Below are 16,961 nucleotides of genomic sequence, written 5' to 3'. Positions count from 1 at the left end.
TCACAATATGCCAACATTATTCAGATTAAGGAAAAAATATAATAAAGTATGCTTAAAACAACTAAGAAAAAGCACATTTTGAGCATCCTTAACAGAAGACAATTTGGCTCCAATAACTTTCTTTACAAGTACACATTAAATTTTTATTTACATTTATTTTTTGTTCAACACTTAACTTTCAATGGTTTTAACAAAAATAGCACTTGACAGAGACACTCTAAATTCAGAAAAAACTGAAACAAAATTGGTTTATACACAGGCAGTGCAATTAAATTGGACTGTTGGGAAGAGAACACCCAGTCGGGCAGGGAAAATATTAGGCCACACAGAGAGGAAAATGTTTAGCCTCCTTCTCGTAATGCGAAAGGAGGCCACTCTGGACAAAATTACACCACAGCAGTAATTTTGAAACCACTACGAAGCAACAGAACTAACAAATCTCAGACTTCAGATAATTATAGTGTGATTAACAGTTCAACTTCACTTCGAATATTACAATACAATATAAAGAAGGCACCAATTCAGACACTTCAAAATGGAATTCAAAACCTACGAAATTAATGCATAAACGCTACCCTAAACATTAAAACATAATTTGAAGCATTCATGTAAAATAAATATCTAATAAAGCTCCAATATAAAGCAACATGTGAAAACAGACGTACAAATTATAACGTTCGAGCATTTCTAGTGGAAATAAAGTTGATATAAAACAAGAATTACCAGCCACAGATGTCCTTTTGCTCTGCATTATTTTTTTTCTGTCACGATCTCATGTTCTGCATTCCAAGAGTGCACAAAAATGATGACAAATTACACTAGAGGAGGCCAAAAAGGGAAAAAAGGAGTTATTAGATTTTAACTACTTTGATATTAATGAATAATTATACACAAACAGAAATATCTAATATTGTTTCTTAATACATAAAACTTCAAAGGTAGCCTTCTTTGTTTTAAACTCAAGCAATGAGCTACATTGTTACTAAAATCATGACTGCAGTCGATAGAAAAGCAAATGATTTTCCTAATACGACAGAAGTACAGTAAGCGAAGGGGGTTTTTAATGTATGGGTACAACATGAATAACGAAAGAAAAAAAATTTAGACAGTTATTACGGATACACAGAATAAAAGGGATAATGATCTTCGAGAAAAGTAAATAATTTCAGCACTGGTAGAAAGCTGGCACCAAAAGACAATAAGTCGGTAATTTTAAATCACAAATAAACAAAATAAACTTTACTGTTACCTTTGAAGCAGATCTTATATATTAAACTATCTTAATTCACACACAGAAATTAGTGACATAACAGATCAAAATAGAGTAAGAATCAAACTCGCAATATATTAACATTAAAAAAGCTATACATATATACTTTTAAAGATTTTATTTTTAAAAAAAGGGCACAAAAACACCACTCTAAAAACAGACTTCGAAGACCATCTTGGAAACAAAAGTCATATACCATAAAAGAAATATTTCATTCCGAATTTTAACGTAACAACCGTTTCTAATTTTAAGTTCTTTACTTAGGTACTCTCATCCATTAGAGAGGACAGCTTAGTCAATGTACAACAAATTATAATGAAATATTACCAGGTCACTTTAATGAAATTATAGCAATATTTCACTCAGGAAAAGAACATATTGTCTAGCTGCCCAGGTTCGAGCCCAGCTTTAATACAGCAAGCCAAAACCCATCAAATGGCATTAAAAGATACAGCATTTTGAGATGTGGCAAAAAATTTAAATGCAATTTCGTGGAAGAGCTATTGCAATTACTTTCAAACGAAAATTATGACCAAAAATTCAAGAAAACTAAGATACTCCTTTTTCTTTCGAAGGAATCAAAGTCATATACTAATGTAGGGATGCTCAACTTATTGTACTATAAAACCTTAACAGAGGAATGAAATTTTGTCAGATATGCGAGATGTCCAATACCGAGAAATTCCGTAAATTGTAAAATAGAACCTGCGTCTGAAAACGAAAGGTAAAACATAATTCAAATGCTTTACTTTTAGCCTTGAAGCAGGTGTTGTATATTAAACTGTGTCAATTCACATACAGAATTAGTAATATAAAAGCTCAAAATATTGTATGAACCAAACACGCATTATATAAATATTAAAAATTCTATATTCATTTATTAATGTTACAAGGGTTTATACTGAAATATTAAAGGTCATTTTCAAAGAAATGATAGAAATTTTCACTCAGGGAAGGGACATTCTGTCTGGCTGCCCGGGTTCCTTCCCAGCTTCTGTTACAAAAGTTTCATAGAAGAATTTTAAAAATCCAGAAACGAAACTTATAAAGAAATTATTGAAATTACCTGGTTCTATGATTCAGATACAGACATAATAACTAAACCTTAAACTTGAGGGGGGTAGAGAACTAAACTAAAGTCTTTGAATTAAAGGGTATTATAAATTCATTTTAAATCAAAATTAATTTTGTGAAAATATTACACAAATATAAGGAATATACATTTTTACCATACTGTAATGTACGTTTTGCCACTTTGAAAATCTGGAGAACTAAAGCGTGAAATATAAGAAAACTGACACAATCATTTGGAAAATCTCATTGAGCTTAAATTAGTTTCTAAATTTGATGTTTTGAGTGTATTTCAAATTAGACCAACTACTTCATTCACTTCAAACCAATTACATAATACTAGTATTTAAGAAAAATGGTAAAAGATTGCAAATATGTTAAATAACAATTCTATTGAACTAGAAATGGCAGAAACTGATTTTCATCCTAATTAAGATCAAGAATATCACAAAAAGCTATTTGAATAGTCCTAGATCAGAAAAATCATGAACTGTTAAACTTTTAAAAAGATAAACATCTGCTTCCTATCTACTTAAAAATGTGAAAGAGGATTTTCAACAATGAACTTGCTAAAATATATAATTAGATACAGGATAACAAATCAACATCCCAACGACTGCATGGATTTAGCCATAACATTGCATGTACCAGAGGGGAAAAAACCTTGCAGAAGAAATGCAGTGTTAAATTTCAGATTAAAATATGATTTCCCTGTATTTAACTTTCATCTTGCTGAATTTTTTGTAAATAATACAAGGAGTATACCTTTTGTTTAACATATTATACCACACCTTTTTATACTTTGTGTAACGCATTTGTAACTGAAATATTAAAAGTGCACAAGGTAATTGTAGCTAGCCAAAATTTTATAAACTCAAAATTGGCTCCCAGTAAGTTAAAGTTGCGCATAACTGCACTAAGGTAAGGAATGAAATTTTATTTCTTTGTCTGTATTTGGTTTCATTTTCATATAAAAAGAGTTAAAAACAGTGTTATCTAAGTAACAAAATTTAAACATACATTTTCAGTAAAAATTGCAGAATAACAGATTTTGTCTTCCTGAAGACGCAACACCTTGCTATTCCAGCTATGATACAGACTGCATACTGTCAGAGAGAAATTCCTTTTTTAAACAGGGAATCCATATACTTTAATCTGTTTTGACACAAGTACTGTTTATAACTAATCCATGGTCCAGGACTAAAATACTTTATTGTAAATCCACCTAAATTTTTATGATTTCCGATCATCTGTATAGACTGTGTATTTATCACGACTAAACTCTCAATCTGCATTCTACATACCTCATATGATTCTTCATGTCATGTTTCGTAGCCTATAATTTTTAATACAGCAGGTACTTGCTGAGCGCAGACTTGTAAAGCATGATTTTGCGTATAGCAGTACCTTAAAGGATTCCATTTAATTTGTCCACCGCTATAATTACATTCATACGTGGTTCAACATTCATCCATCAACGCCAGAAAGAATTTATCTGCTTCTTTAAACAATTTCCATCGACAGAAAATGAAGACCAAAAAAATCTAGCAAACCTCAAAAGCAAAGTATGCCGAAGAATTTTCACATATGGAAGATAGAGAAGTCAAACAATGAATCAGAAAATTACAAAAGAAGAATTGGGTTCTTATAAAACCCCTTGATAATAAAAGCGCTCATTACGAAGAGGAGCTTTTAACTAAAGATAAGATGAAGGAATTGTTAAATAACAGAAAAGCAATGTCTGATCTTCTAGCGGAGACTGACCCAATTAACGAAAAAAACAGGACACTTGAAAAGAGCTACTGAGAAACATGTACTCTTTACAGCAACACGGTTACAGTTACATCAGTCATTATTATAAGCAAAAGACATCAGCTTTTTCAAAATATAATTCTGTCATGTATTTGACAAGGGAATGGAAAGAAGTCCAAAAGAAACTTTCAGAGTGCTTGTCAAAGCAAAGTTGAAAGTTAATCTGCAAAATTTTACTTCGATAATAATAAAACATCTCTGATTTCATTTCAAAATGAATTTTTATTTATCGAATCAATTTTTCAATAGATCTTCGCAAATTGGTTCATAAAACTTCACAATATGCCAACATTATTCAGATTAAGGAAAAAATATAATAAAGTATGCTTAAAACAACTAAGAAAAAGCACATTTTGAGCATCCTTAACAGAAGACAATTTGGCTCCAATAACTTTCTTTACAAGTACACATTAAATTTTTATTTACATTTATTTTTTGTTCAACACTTAACTTTCAATGGTTTTAACAAAAATAGCACTTGACAGAGACACTCTAAATTCAGAAAAAACTGAAACAAAATTGGTTTATACACAGGCAGTGCAATTAAATTGGCCTGTTGGGAAGAGAACACCCAGTCGGACAGGGAAAATATTAGGCCACACAGAGAGGAAAATGTTTAGCCTCCTTCTCGTAATGCGAAAGGAGGCCACTCTGGACAAAATTACACCACAGCAGTAATTTTGAAACCACTACGAAGCAACAGAACTAACAAATCTCAGACTTCAGATAATTATAGTGTGATTAACAGTTCAACTTCACTTCGAATATTACAATACAATATAAAGAAGGCACCAATTCAGACACTTCAAAATGGAATTCAAAACCTACGAAATTAATGCATAAACGCTACCCTAAACATTAAAACATAATTTGAAGCGTTCATGTAAAATAAATATCTAATAAAGCTCCAATATAAAGCAACATGTGAAAACAGACGTACAAATTATAACGTTCGAGCATTTCTAGTGGAAATAAAGTTGATATAAAACAAGAATTACCAGCCACAGATGTCCTTTTGCTCTGCATTATTTTTTTTCTGTCACGATCTCATGTTCTGCATTCCAAGAGTGCACAAAAATGATGACATATTACACTAGAGGAGGCCAAAAAGGGAAAAAAGGAGTTATTAGATTTTAACTACTTTGATATTAATGAATAATTATACACAAACAGAAATATCTAATATTGTTTCTTAATACATAAAACTTCAAAGGTAGCCTTCTTTGTTTTAAACTCGAGCAATGAGCTACATTGTTACTAAAATCATGACTGCAGTCGATAGAAAAGCAAATCATTTTCCTAATACGACAGAAGTACAGTAAGCGAAGGGGGTTTTTAATGTATGGGTACAACATGAATAACGAAAGAAAAAAAATTTAGACAGTTATTACGGATACACAGAATAAAAGGGATAATGATCTTCGAGAAGAGTAAATAATTTCAGCACTGGTAGAAAGCTGGCACCAAAAGACAATAAGTCGGTAATTTTAAATCACAAATAAACAAAATAAACTTTACTGTTACCTTTGAAGCAGATGTTATATATTAAACTATCTTAATTCACACACAGAAATTAGTGACATAACAGATCAAAATAGAGTAAGAATCAAACTCGCAATATATTAACATTAAAAAAGCTATACATATATACTTTTAAAGATTTTATTTTTAAAAAAAGGGCACAAAAACACCACTCTAAAAACAGACTTCGAAGAACATCTTGGAAACAAAAGTCATATACCATAAAAGAAATATTTCATTCCGAATTTTAACGTAACAACCGTTTCTAATTTTAAGTTCTTTACTTAGGTACTCTCATCCATTAGAGAGAACAGCTTAGTCAATGTACAACAAATTATAATGAAATATTACCAGGTCACTTTAATGAAATTATAGCAATATTTCACTCAGGAAAAGAACATATTGTCTAGCTGCCCAGGTTCGAGCCCAGCTTTAATACAGCAAGCCAAAACCCATCAAATGGCATTAAAAGATACAGCATTTTGAGATGTGGCAAAAAATTTAAATGCAATTTCGTGGAAGAGCTATTGCAATTACTTTCAAACGAAAATTATGACCAAAAATTCAAGAAAACTAAGATACTCCTTTTTCTTTCGAAGGAATCAAAGTCATATACTAATGTAGGGATGCTCAACTTATTGTACTATAAAACCTTAACAGAGGAATGAAATTTTGTCAGATATGCGAGATGTCCAATACCGAGAAATTCCGTAAATTGTAAAATAGAACCTGCGTCTGAAAACAAACGAAAGGTAAAACATAATTCAAATGCTTTACTTTTAGCCTTGAAGCAGGTGTTGTATATTAAACTGTGTCAATTCACATACAGAATTAGTAATATAAAAGCTCAAAATATTGTATGAACCAAACACGCATTATATAAATATTAAAAATTCTATATTCATTTATTAATGTTACAAGGGTTTATACTGAAATATTAAAGGTCATTTTCAAAGAAATGATAGAAATTTTCACTCAGGGAAGGGACATTCTGTCTGGCTGCCCGGGTTCCTTCCCAGCTTCTGTTACAAAAGTTTCATAGAAGAATTTTAAAAATCCAGAAACGAAACTTATAAAGAAATTATTGAAATTACCTGGTTCTATGATTCAGATACAGACATAATAACTAAACCTTAAACTTGAGGGGGGTAGAGAACTAAACTAAAGTCTTTGAATTAAAGGGTATTATAAATTCATTTTAAATCAAAATTAATTTTGTGAAAATATTACACAAATATAAGGAATATACATTTTTACCATACTGTAATGTACGTTTTGCCACTTTGAAAATCTGGAGAACTAAAGCGTGAAATATAAGAAAACTGACACAATCATTTGGAAAATCTCATTGAGCTTAAATTAGTTTCTAAATTTGATGTTTTGAGTGTATTTCAAATTAGACCAACTACTTCATTCACTTCAAACCAATTACATAATACTAGTATTTAAGAAAAATGGTAAAAGATTGCAAATATGTTAAATAACAATTCTATTGAACTAGAAATGGCAGAAACTGATTTTCATCCTAATTAAGATCAAGAATATCACAAAAAGCTATTTGAATAGTCCTAGATCAGAAAAATCATGAACTGTTAAACTTTTAAAAAGATAAACATCTGCTTCCTATCTACTTAAAAATGTGAAAGAGGATTTTCAACAATGAACTTGCTAAAATATATAATTAGATACAGGATAACAAATCAACATCCCAACGACTGCATGGATTTAGCCATAACATTGCATGTACCAGAGGGGGAAAAACCTTGCAGAAGAAATGCAGTGTTAAATTTCAGATTAAAATATGATTTCCCTGTATTTAACTTTCATCTTGCTGAATTTTTTGTAAATAATACAAAGAGTATACCTTTTGTTTAACATATTATACCACACCTTTTTATACTTTGTGTAACGCATTTGTAACTGAAATATTAAAAGTGCACAAGGTAATTGTAGCTAGCCAAGATTTTATAAACTCAAAATTGGCTCCCAGTAAGTTAAAGTTGCGCATAACTGCACTAAGGTAAGGAATGAAATTTTATTTCTTTGTCTGTATTTGGTTTCATTTTCATATAAAAAGAGTTAAAAACAGTGTTATCTAAGTAACAAAATTTAAACATACATTTTCAGTAAAAATTGCAGAATAACAGATTTTGTCTTCCTGAAGACGCAACACCTTGCTATTCCAGCTATGATACAGACTGCATACTGTCAGAGAGAAATTCCTTTTTTAAACAGGGAATCCATATACTTTAATCTGTTTTGACACAAGTACTGTTTATAACTAATCCATGGTCCAGGACTAAAATACTTTATTGTAAATCCACCTAAATTTTTATGATTTCCGATCATCTGTATAGACTGTGTATTTATCACGACTAAACTCTCAATCTGCATTCTACATACCTCATATGATTCTTCATGTCATGTTTCGTAGCCTATAATTTTTAATACAGCAGGTACTTGCTGAGCGCAGACTTGTAAAGCATGATTTTGCGTATAGCAGTACCTTAAAGGATTCCATTTAATTTGTCCACCGCTATAATTACATTCATACGTGGTTCAACATTCATCCATCAACGCCAGAAAGAATTTATCTGCTTCTTTAAACAATTTCCATCGACAGAAAATGAAGACCAAAAAAATCTTACAAACCTCAAAAGCAAAGTATGCCGAAGAATTTTCACATATGGAAGATAGAGAAGTCAAACAATGAATCAGAAAATTACAAAAGAAGAATTGGGTTCTTATAAAACCCCTTGATAATAAAAGCGCTCATTACGAAGAGGAGCTTTTAACTAAAGATAAGATGAAGGAATTGTTAAATAACAGAAAAGCAATGTCTGATCTTCTAGCGGAGACTGACCCAATTAACGAAAAAAACAGGACACTTGAAAAGAGCTACTGAGAAACATGTACTCTTTACAGCAACACGGTTACAGTTACATCAGTCATTATTATAAGCAAAAGACATCAGCTTTTTCAAAATATAATTCTGTCATGTATTTGACAAGGGAATGGAAAGAAGTCCAAAAGAAACTTTCAGAGTGCTTGTCAAAGCAAAGTTGAAAGTTAATCTGCAAAATTTTACTTCGATAATAATAAAACATCTCTGATTTCATTTCAAAATGAATTTTTATTTATCGAATCAATTTTTCAATAGATCTTCGCAAATTGGTTCATAAAACTTCACAATATGCCAACATTATTCAGATTAAGGAAAAAATATAATAAAGTATGCTTAAAACAACTAAGAAAAAGCACATTTTGAGCATCCTTAACAGAAGATAATTTGGCTCCAATAACTTTCTTTACAAGTACACATTAAATTTTTATTTACATTTATTTTTTGTTCAACACTTAACTTTCAATGGTTTTAACAAAAATAGCACTTGACAGAGACACTCTAAATTCAGAAAAAACTGAAACAAAATTGGTTTATACACAGGCAGTGCAATTAAATTGGCCTGTTGGGAAGAGAACACCCAGTCGGACAGGGAAAATATTAGGCCACACAGAGAGGAAAATGTTTAGCCTCCTTCTCGTAATGCGAAAGGAGGCCACTCTGGACAAAATTACACCACAGCAGTAATTTTGAAACCACTACGAAGCAACAGAACTAACAAATCTCAGACTTCAGATAATTATAGTGTGATTAACAGTTCAACTTCACTTCGAATATTACAATACAATATAAAGAAGGCACCAATTCAGACACTTCAAAATGGAATTCAAAACCTACGAAATTAATGCATAAACGCTACCCTAAACATTAAAACATAATTTGAAGCGTTCATGTAAAATAAATATCTAATAAAGCTCCAATATAAAGCAACATGTGAAAACAGACGTACAAATTATAACGTTCGAGCATTTCTAGTGGAAATAAAGTTGATATAAAACAAGAATTACCAGCCACAGATGTCCTTTTGCTCTGCATTATTTTTTTTCTGTCACGATCTCATGTTCTGCATTCCAAGAGTGCACAAAAATGATGACATATTACACTAGAGGAGGCCAAAAAGGGAAAAAAGGAGTTATTAGATTTTAACTACTTTGATATTAATGAATAATTATACACAAACAGAAATATCTAATATTGTTTCTTAATACATAAAACTTCAAAGGTAGCCTTCTTTGTTTTAAACTCGAGCAATGAGCTACATTGTTACTAAAATCATGACTGCAGTCGATAGAAAAGCAAATCATTTTCCTAATACGACAGAAGTACAGTAAGCGAAGGGGGTTTTTAATGTATGGGTACAACATGAATAACGAAAGAAAAAAAATTTAGACAGTTATTACGGATACACAGAATAAAAGGGATAATGATCTTCGAGAAGAGTAAATAATTTCAGCACTGGTAGAAAGCTGGCACCAAAAGACAATAAGTCGGTAATTTTAAATCACAAATAAACAAAATAAACTTTACTGTTACCTTTGAAGCAGATGTTATATATTAAACTATCTTAATTCACACACAGAAATTAGTGACATAACAGATCAAAATAGAGTAAGAATCAAACTCGCAATATATTAACATTAAAAAAGCTATACATATATACTTTTAAAGATTTTATTTTTAAAAAAAGGGCACAAAAACACCACTCTAAAAACAGACTTCGAAGAACATCTTGGAAACAAAAGTCATATACCATAAAAGAAATATTTCATTCCGAATTTTAACGTAACAACCGTTTCTAATTTTAAGTTCTTTACTTAGGTACTCTCATCCATTAGAGAGAACAGCTTAGTCAATGTACAACAAATTATAATGAAATATTACCAGGTCACTTTAATGAAATTATAGCAATATTTCACTCAGGAAAAGAACATATTGTCTAGCTGCCCAGGTTCGAGCCCAGCTTTAATACAGCAAGCCAAAACCCATCAAATGGCATTAAAAGATACAGCATTTTGAGATGTGGCAAAAAATTTAAATGCAATTTCGTGGAAGAGCTATTGCAATTACTTTCAAACGAAAATTATGACCAAAAATTCAAGAAAACTAAGATACTCCTTTTTCTTTCGAAGGAATCAAAGTCATATACTAATGTAGGGATGCTCAACTTATTGTACTATAAAACCTTAACAGAGGAATGAAATTTTGTCAGATATGCGAGATGTCCAATACCGAGAAATTCCGTAAATTGTAAAATAGAACCTGCGTCTGAAAACAAACGAAAGGTAAAACATAATTCAAATGCTTTACTTTTAGCCTTGAAGCAGGTGTTGTATATTAAACTGTGTCAATTCACATACAGAATTAGTAATATAAAAGCTCAAAATATTGTATGAACCAAACACGCATTATATAAATATTAAAAATTCTATATTCATTTATTAATGTTACAAGGGTTTATACTGAAATATTAAAGGTCATTTTCAAAGAAATGATAGAAATTTTCACTCAGGGAAGGGACATTCTGTCTGGCTGCCCGGGTTCCTTCCCAGCTTCTGTTACAAAAGTTTCATAGAAGAATTTTAAAAATCCAGAAACGAAACTTATAAAGAAATTATTGAAATTACCTGGTTCTATGATTCAGATACAGACATAATAACTAAACCTTAAACTTGAGGGGGGTAGAGAACTAAACTAAAGTCTTTGAATTAAAGGGTATTATAAATTCATTTTAAATCAAAATTAATTTTGTGAAAATATTACACAAATATAAGGAATATACATTTTTACCATACTGTAATGTACGTTTTGCCACTTTGAAAATCTGGAGAACTAAAGCGTGAAATATAAGAAAACTGACACAATCATTTGGAAAATCTCATTGAGCTTAAATTAGTTTCTAAATTTGATGTTTTGAGTGTATTTCAAATTAGACCAACTACTTCATTCACTTCAAACCAATTACATAATACTAGTATTTAAGAAAAATGGTAAAAGATTGCAAATATGTTAAATAACAATTCTATTGAACTAGAAATGGCAGAAACTGATTTTCATCCTAATTAAGATCAAGAATATCACAAAAAGCTATTTGAATAGTCCTAGATCAGAAAAATCATGAACTGTTAAACTTTTAAAAAGATAAACATCTGCTTCCTATCTACTTAAAAATGTGAAAGAGGATTTTCAACAATGAACTTGCTAAAATATATAATTAGATACAGGATAACAAATCAACATCCCAACGACTGCATGGATTTAGCCATAACATTGCATGTACCAGAGGGGGAAAAACCTTGCAGAAGAAATGCAGTGTTAAATTTCAGATTAAAATATGATTTCCCTGTATTTAACTTTCATCTTGCTGAATTTTTTGTAAATAATACAAAGAGTATACCTTTTGTTTAACATATTATACCACACCTTTTTATACTTTGTGTAACGCATTTGTAACTGAAATATTAAAAGTGCACAAGGTAATTGTAGCTAGCCAAGATTTTATAAACTCAAAATTGGCTCCCAGTAAGTTAAAGTTGCGCATAACTGCACTAAGGTAAGGAATGAAATTTTATTTCTTTGTCTGTATTTGGTTTCATTTTCATATAAAAAGAGTTAAAAACAGTGTTATCTAAGTAACAAAATTTAAACATACATTTTCAGTAAAAATTGCAGAATAACAGATTTTGTCTTCCTGAAGACGCAACACCTTGCTATTCCAGCTATGATACAGACTGCATACTGTCAGAGAGAAATTCCTTTTTTAAACAGGGAATCCATATACTTTAATCTGTTTTGACACAAGTACTGTTTATAACTAATCCATGGTCCAGGACTAAAATACTTTATTGTAAATCCACCTAAATTTTTATGATTTCCGATCATCTGTATAGACTGTGTATTTATCACGACTAAACTCTCAATCTGCATTCTACATACCTCATATGATTCTTCATGTCATGTTTCGTAGCCTATAATTTTTAATACAGCAGGTACTTGCTGAGCGCAGACTTGTAAAGCATGATTTTGCGTATAGCAGTACCTTAAAGGATTCCATTTAATTTGTCCACCGCTATAATTACATTCATACGTGGTTCAACATTCATCCATCAACGCCAGAAAGAATTTATCTGCTTCTTTAAACAATTTCCATCGACAGAAAATGAAGACCAAAAAAATCTTACAAACCTCAAAAGCAAAGTATGCCGAAGAATTTTCACATATGGAAGATAGAGAAGTCAAACAATGAATCAGAAAATTACAAAAGAAGAATTGGGTTCTTATAAAACCCCTTGATAATAAAAGCGCTCATTACGAAGAGGAGCTTTTAACTAAAGATAAGATGAAGGAATTGTTAAATAACAGAAAAGCAATGTCTGATCTTCTAGCGGAGACTGACCCAATTAACGAAAAAAACAGGACACTTGAAAAGAGCTACTGAGAAACATGTACTCTTTACAGCAACACGGTTACAGTTACATCAGTCATTATTATAAGCAAAAGACATCAGCTTTTTCAAAATATAATTCTGTCATGTATTTGACAAGGGAATGGAAAGAAGTCCAAAAGAAACTTTCAGAGTGCTTGTCAAAGCAAAGTTGAAAGTTAATCTGCAAAATTTTACTTCGATAATAATAAAACATCTCTGATTTCATTTCAAAATGAATTTTTATTTATCGAATCAATTTTTCAATAGATCTTCGCAAATTGGTTCATAAAACTTCACAATATGCCAACATTATTCAGATTAAGGAAAAAATATAATAAAGTATGCTTAAAACAACTAAGAAAAAGCACATTTTGAGCATCCTTAACAGAAGATAATTTGGCTCCAATAACTTTCTTTACAAGTACACATTAAATTTTTATTTACATTTATTTTTTGTTCAACACTTAACTTTCAATGGTTTTAACAAAAATAGCACTTGACAGAGACACTCTAAATTCAGAAAAAACTGAAACAAAATTGGTTTATACACAGGCAGTGCAATTAAATTGGCCTGTTGGGAAGAGAACACCCAGTCGGACAGGGAAAATATTAGGCCACACAGAGAGGAAAATGTTTAGCCTCCTTCTCGTAATGCGAAAGGAGGCCACTCTGGACAAAATTACACCACAGCAGTAATTTTGAAACCACTACGAAGCAACAGAACTAACAAATCTCAGACTTCAGATAATTATAGTGTGATTAACAGTTCAACTTCACTTCGAATATTACAATACAATATAAAGAAGGCACCAATTCAGACACTTCAAAATGGAATTCAAAACCTACGAAATTAATGCATAAACGCTACCCTAAACATTAAAACATAATTTGAAGCGTTCATGTAAAATAAATATCTAATAAAGTTCCAATATAAAGCAACATGTGAAAACAGACGTACAAATTATAACGTTCGAGCATTTCTAGTGGAAATAAAGTTGATATAAAACAAGAATTACCAGCCACAGATGTCCTTTTGCTCTGCATTATTTTTTTTCTGTCACGATCTCATGTTCTGCATTTCAAGAGTGCACAAAAATGATGACAAATTACACTAGAGGAGGCCAAAAAGGGAAAAAAGGAGTTATTAGATTTTAACTACTTTGATATTAATGAATAATTATACACAAACAGAAATATCTAATATTGTTTCTTAATACATAAAACTTCAAATGTAGCCTTCTTTGTTTTAAACTCGAGCAATGAGCTACATTGTTACTAAAATCATGACTGCAGTCGATAGAAAAGCAAATGATTTTCCTAATACGACAGAAGTACAGTAAGCGAAGGGGGTTTTTAATGTATGGGTACAACATGAATAACGAAAGAAAAAAAATTTAGACAGTTATTACGGATACACAGAATAAAAGGGATAATGATCTTCGAGAAAAGTAAATAATTTCAGCACTGGTAGAAAGCTGGCACCAAAAGACAATAAGTCGGTAATTTTAAATCACAAATAAACAAAATAAACTTTACTGTTACCTTTGAAGCAGATCTTATATATTAAACTATCTTAATTCACACACAGAAATTAGTGACATAACAGATCAAAATAGAGTAAGAATCAAACTCGCAATATATTAACATTAAAAAAGCTATACATATATACTTTTAAAGATTTTATTTTTAAAAAAAGGGCACAAAAACACCACTCTAAAAACAGACTTCGAAGAACATCTTGGAAACAAAAGTCATATACCATAAAAGAAATATTTCATTCCGAATTTTAACGTAACAACCGTTTCTAATTTTAAGTTCTTTACTTAGGTACTCTCATCCATTAGAGAGGACAGCTTAGTCAATGTACAACAAATTATAATGAAATATTACCAGGTCACTTTAATGAAATTATAGCAATATTTCACTCAGGAAAAGAACATATTGTCTAGCTGCCCAGGTTCGAGCCCAGCTTTAATACAGCAAGCCAAAACCCATCAAATGGCATTAAAAGATACAGCATTTTGAGATGTGGCAAAAAATTTAAATGCAATTTCGTGGAAGAGCTATTGCAATTACTTTCAAACGAAAATTATGACCAAAAATTCAAGAAAACTAAGATACTCCTTTTTCTTTCGAAGGAATCAAAGTCATATACTAATGTAGGGATGCTCAACTTATTGTACTATAAAACCTTAACAGAGGAATGAAATTTTGTCAGATATGCGAGATGTCCAATACCGAGAAATTCCGTAAATTGTAAAATAGAACCTGCGTCTGAAAACGAAAGGTAAAACATAATTCAAATGCTTTACTTTTAGCCTTGAAGCAGGTGTTGTATATTAAACTGTGTCAATTCACATACAGAATTAGTAATATAAAAGCTCAAAATATTGTATGAACCAAACACGCATTATATAAATATTAAAAATTCTATATTCATTTATTAATGTTACAAGGGTTTATACTGAAATATTAAAGGTCATTTTCAAAGAAATGATAGAAATTTTCACTCAGGGAAGGGACATTCTGTCTGGCTGCCCGGGTTCCTTCCCAGCTTCTGTTACAAAAGTTTCATAGAAGAATTTTAAAAATCCAGAAACGAAACTTATAAAGAAATTATTGAAATTACCTGGTTCTATGATTCAGATACAGACATAATAACTAAACCTTAAACTTGAGGGGGGTAGAGAACTAAACTAAAGTCTTTGAATTAAAGGGTATTATAAATTCATTTTAAATCAAAATTAATTTTGTGAAAATATTACACAAATATAAGGAATATACATTTTTACCATACTGTAATGTACGTTTTGCCACTTTGAAAATCTGGAGAACTAAAGCGTGAAATATAAGAAAACTGACACAATCATTTGGAAAATCTCATTGAGCTTAAATTAGTTTCTAAATTTGATGTTTTGAGTGTATTTCAAATTAGACCAACTACTTCATTCACTTCAAACCAATTACATAATACTAGTATTTAAGAAAAATGGTAAAAGATTGCAAATATGTTAAATAACAATTCTATTGAACTAGAAATGGCAGAAACTGATTTTCATCCTAATTAAGATCAAGAATATCACAAAAAGCTATTTGAATAGTCCTAGATCAGAAAAATCATGAACTGTTAAACTTTTAAAAAGATAAACATCTGCTTCCTATCTACTTAAAAATGTGAAAGAGGATTTTCAACAATGAACTTGCTAAAATATATAATTAGATACAGGATAACAAATCAACATCCCAACGACTGCATGGATTTAGCCATAACATTGCATGTACCAGAGGGGGAAAAACCTTGCAGAAGAAATGCAGTGTTAAATTTCAGATTAAAATATGATTTCCCTGTATTTAACTTTCATCTTGCTGAATTTTTTGTAAATAATACAAAGAGTATACCTTTTGTTTAACATATTATACCACACCTTTTTATACTTTGTGTAACGCATTTGTAACTGAAATATTAAAAGTGCACAAGGTAATTGTAGCTAGCCAAGATTTTATAAACTCAAAATTGGCTCCCAGTAAGTTAAAGTTGCGCATAACTGCACTAAGGTAAGGAATGAAATTTTATTTCTTTGTCTGTATTTGGTTTCATTTTCATATAAAAAGAGTTAAAAACAGTGTTATCTAAGTAACAAAATTTAAACATACATTTTCAGTAAAAATTGCAGAATAACAGATTTTGTCTTCCTGAAGACGCAACACCTTGCTATTCCAGCTATGATACAGACTGCATACTGTCAGAGAGAAATTCCTTTTTTAAACAGGGAATCCATATACTTTAATCTGTTTTGACACAAGTACTGTTTATAACTAATCCATGGTCCAGGACTAAAATACTTTATTGTAAATCCACCTAAATTTTTATGATTTCCGATCATCTGTATAGACTGTGTATTTATCACGACTAAACTCTCAATCTGCATTCTACATACCTCATATGATTCTTCATGTCATGT

This window comes from Stegodyphus dumicola, chromosome X2 (assembly GCF_044657685.1).
Source record: "Stegodyphus dumicola isolate Sdum_Otavi_A_Nest chromosome X2, ASM4465768v1".
NCBI lineage: Eukaryota > Metazoa > Arthropoda > Arachnida > Araneae > Eresidae > Stegodyphus > Stegodyphus dumicola.
The sequence above is the reverse complement of the archived record's forward strand: the minus strand, read 5'-3'. Positions refer to the sequence as shown.